At 40.3% G+C, this 4333-nt stretch overlaps 1 long non-coding RNA gene across 1 annotated transcript; it reads right to left on the bottom strand.

Annotated features, from left to right (window-relative positions):
- Nucleotides 1-548: 548 nt before the first annotated feature.
- On the bottom strand, nucleotides 549-4192 carry LOC119281792. The gene is made up of 3 exons (XR_005138554.1): nucleotides 4082-4192; nucleotides 2212-2349; nucleotides 549-867 (listed from the first exon to the last, which is right to left on the bottom strand). It is a non-coding gene; the product is annotated as an uncharacterized LOC119281792 (long non-coding RNA).
- Nucleotides 4193-4333: the final 141 nt, after the last annotated feature.

The following is a 4333-nucleotide window of genomic DNA, read 5'->3' on the forward strand; positions in this document are numbered from 1 at the left end:
ACTTTTCAAGATTTCGAACATTGTTCACGTTTTCAAAAAATGTTTGGAATTACAAATATTGTTCACATTTTAACAAAAATATTATGCATTTATAAATTGTTCACAGTTTTTTTAGTAAATGTTCAAAAAGGTTTCAAATCTGACGTTATAGTGAGTTCGTAAATATTCATGCTAATCAATTATCACAAACATCCATTTGTTTTAGTGGCTAGAAGACGTTAAGTAGTCGGAGCTTTGGAGTTTGATTCCTTCTTAACCGCCTTTATCTTGCAACTTTTTTGTTGTTTTTTCTGAGATGAAACAACGCACATGTTTGCAATGGGGACGGGGCTTGCCTGCTCCCGTCCCGTGCTCCCATCCGTGCTCCCCATCGCTAATTTTTCATCTAACGGCAGCGCCAGTTTCCCTTCCCCGCGTGCCTTTTCTGCCAGAAAAAAAACCCGAGCTCCCGTATTCCCGTATATCCCTCGTCCTCAGTCCCTCACGTAATATCCACAACTGTTTCTGGAGGGAAAATGTCCGCCAATCTAACTATTTTGGCGTCAATATAGAAAACAGAGGCACTAGGCAAACCTTTACAAACACAAGATCCTAAATACCAGGCGGAAGAGATTTCAATCTGGAGCCTGATTGCATCCACAAACCAAATTCAGGCAGATAGCAAAGTCTGCAAATATCAAGCGATCCGAGGTTTAAAGTAAGGAAATCATTGTCCTCTATGGCTTCTTCAAGCAGTGGTCATGAGAACCATGAACACGGCAATGGATCTTCAGGACCAAAAGTAAGAAATCTGACTTGTATTGTTCTTTATCTCCTCTTTTCATTGTTCTTGTCCTTCTTGTTGAACTAGTTGCACCATTTCCTCTGCTGAAGAACAAATCAAAAATGTTGATGATTGTATAAGATCTATGCAAATCTGACACAAAAGGAATAGCAGTTCTGCACAACTTACTTTGTCAGGTCAATCATGTTATTTCACTCATATATACAAGAATATGTTGAAGAATATAAGAAGTACAATGCTGATTTTCAGCATTGTATCTACGATATTGAGGAAGAAGAAGATTTTATAAATGAATGGAATAGAATGCTAAATAGATATGGACTAGGTGACAATACGTGGCTGCAAAGGTTGTTTGAGAAAAGGGAGCAATGGGCACTAGTGTATGGCAGAAATACATTCTCAGCCCACATGAGCACTACCTAAAGAAGTGAAAGCATGAATAATGAACTAAAGCGGTACATTAGTATCAAATATGACATGCTTACTTTTTTCGAGCATTTTGAGCGCCTGGTTGCGGATAAAAGATTTGTGGAGGTCAAGTGGGACTTCAAGGCCTCACAAAGTACTCCCGTTGGTGGCTCGGAGAAAGCAAAAACAAAGAAGAAAAAGAAGGCAGCCCATTCTTTACAACAACGACCTGAAATGCCTTTGACAAACCAAATGCCTGGGTATCTACCACAGTACAACCCAACCCAAATGGTATAAGAAGTGTACTTTTTAAACTATTTTTCATTTTCAATCACCTATGACCTAAGCTTTGCTATTTATCTGCATAGGTTCATCTGGGAGCTCCGCCAAATCATGTGTACCCCTATTTAGCACATTACAACCCAAGTCTGCAACAATCCATTGGTCTGTCGACCCCTATGATGATGCCAGGACAAAATCTATTACTCTTCCAACAACAGACTCCTACCAGTGGTACTTGTACCCCTATGATGATGACAGGACAGAATCTACCATTCTTCCCACAACAAAATCCTACCATTGGTACCTCTAGCCCTACGATGATGTCGGAACATAATCTATCATTCTTTCAACAATAGACTCCTACCAGTGGTACCTCTACACGTATGATGATGCCTGGACAGAATCTATCATTTTTCCAGCAACAAAATCCTACCAGTGGTACCTCTACCCCGACAATGATGCCAGGACAAGATCTACCATTCTCCCAACAACAAAAGCCAGCTTAATCAATGTTATAGATTTTTGTTTCATGTACTTGTGTGCAACTCTATTAGAACCTATGAGTATACGACCATGGATTGAAGGAGACTATTTATATCAACCAGCAAGTAATTGAATAAGCAATTTGTGACTGTGATAAATATAAAAATAGTATTATCTGTCATGTATTGAATAGGCTTGGTTAGCATCATGTAAAAAATGTACTATTACCAACATCATAGATTTGTTTGTCTAACCTGACAAACAGACCAGTAGTCGATGACCATGGTAATGGAGCACCATTGTCACCTGGATGAGGATCAATCCAACCATATGACTTTGCATGCATCGATCTAAGGAGTAGTTTGTTCACTTAGTTGAATTGTGGCCTCATCCTGTATGCAAATATCACCATCAGTAGCTATATTAATTTCAGCTTATTTTCAACCAGTAAACGAAACCATCAGCATTTTGTGCAATGAAACATATTCCCATGTACGAATCCACTTGTTTGAACTATGTACTCCCTCTGTTCCTTGATATAGAGTGTATAGTTTTCTTGCACAAATATTAACGCACACGCTGGGAGGGGAGATTTCGTTGGTTTTGGACGTAAAAGCCCCTGGTGCAAACACGTGATACTAGAGAGAAAAATAGGAAAATCACGATTCTCTCTATCCCAGGCAATTTACTTTCTTATTTAGCCTAACAAATCCCACAATATCCTCTCTGACTTATTCTCCCTTGATCGCTACCTTTCCCTCGTCCCCGCGCATTTTCCTGCGAGCAACATGGCGCGCACAGCTTCTTTACTCTCTCCCGCGCTGCATAAAGGCAAAAGCCTTGGCCAAATTCAAAATTTCTGAAGAGTCAGCTCATGGAAAATTTTCAGCACGGGAGGGAATGACAATGACGCCACTATGTGAAAATTTTCGTTTTCAAATTGGAGAATACGGGGCTATAAATCCTCCCCTCCCCACCTCCGCATCTCATCATTCTCTCTCCCGATCGCCTTCCCTATCTCCCACTCGCCATCTCTCTCTCCTGCTCGTCATCTCCAATGGTTGCTTGCCGCTACGAGTGGATCAACTGGGAGTTGGTGTCGTGCTGATTCTCCATGTGAATGAGCAAAGAGCGGCGGCCAGATTGGTTCACACGAGCGAATGAATAAAAGGACAGTAGTACGTGTAATCTTCTCTTTTCAAACAAACCTACAGCGCATGCACAACATGCATATGCGAGATGGGGATTTGCCATCTTTTTTTCTAGAAAGGTCATGCGTGGACTGTAGCTTATGGAGGGGTAAAAGTGTCAACTAAAGGAATACACCTTATAATATGAACTTTTCCACAAAAAACTATACACCATATATCAAGAAATGGAGGGAGTATCTTGTTGCCTCTAAAATTAAACGTCTTTAAAGAAATATCAAATTGAGCACCTTCAGCACGCAGAAAACAGTCAGCTAACTAGGTATCCAGAACATGTAGAAACTAATTTCGGTCTAAAATTTTGCAATCACATAATTTGAGCTTTTAACGAATCACTGTATGGAACAAATTAATTTGCAAGGCCCCGATGTGCATGTGGGCTCAATTGGTAGTAGCTAGCTGTTGACTTGGTCAGATGTGAACTGAATGGCAAAGAAACCAGAGGATACATCTGTATTCTGAACAAAACAATAGAAAGCAGGGGCGGAGCCAGGATTTGAGTATAGGAGGGCCAAGCTAAGTAGATAAAAAAAATCTAGTGCAAAAAATAATCATCAAAAACAAGATTGAGAACTTCCACGTCGGCTTCGTTGAAAATTTCAATACGTTGAAAATTTGAAGCAACCAGCTTAGTGAAATAACATAATCTTAAAACTGTTTGGTGGCGTTTTTCTAATCATAATAGCTGAATTTTGTTCTTAGAATTTAGGTATATTGTATAAGTTCGACATAGGAATTCTTTCACCTCACAAATAGAAACTCGTTCAAAATAATTTGCATCATGATAATTTTTAAGACACCCACAAGATCTGAATGCTTGATAGCATCTCAAATCACACCCAAAAAAACAACTAAAATCCGATATAATATCTAGATGAGAACTGAGAGAGATTAGTATATAGTGTGATGTGTTAACCTTGGCTCATTCGAGGCTGGAGCAGTGAAGTAGGCTGCATCGCCGACTGTGCGCATGAATCAGATGATGAGCAGCAGAGGAGGGAAAGTAGAGGCAGACGGACGGCGGCGGCGGCGCCTAATCCCAGGTTTTTTTAGGGATACCTAATCCCAGATACACGCTAATCACAGGAGAACGTGGCTTCCAGGAGACTAGAGCGGAAGGCTAACTGGCAAACGATCTGGACGGTATTGGGCTTTTACATGGGTTTTT

Source organism: Triticum dicoccoides, chromosome 3B (assembly GCF_002162155.2).
Source record: "Triticum dicoccoides isolate Atlit2015 ecotype Zavitan chromosome 3B, WEW_v2.0, whole genome shotgun sequence".
NCBI classification, from domain to species: Eukaryota; Viridiplantae; Streptophyta; class Magnoliopsida; order Poales; family Poaceae; genus Triticum; species Triticum dicoccoides.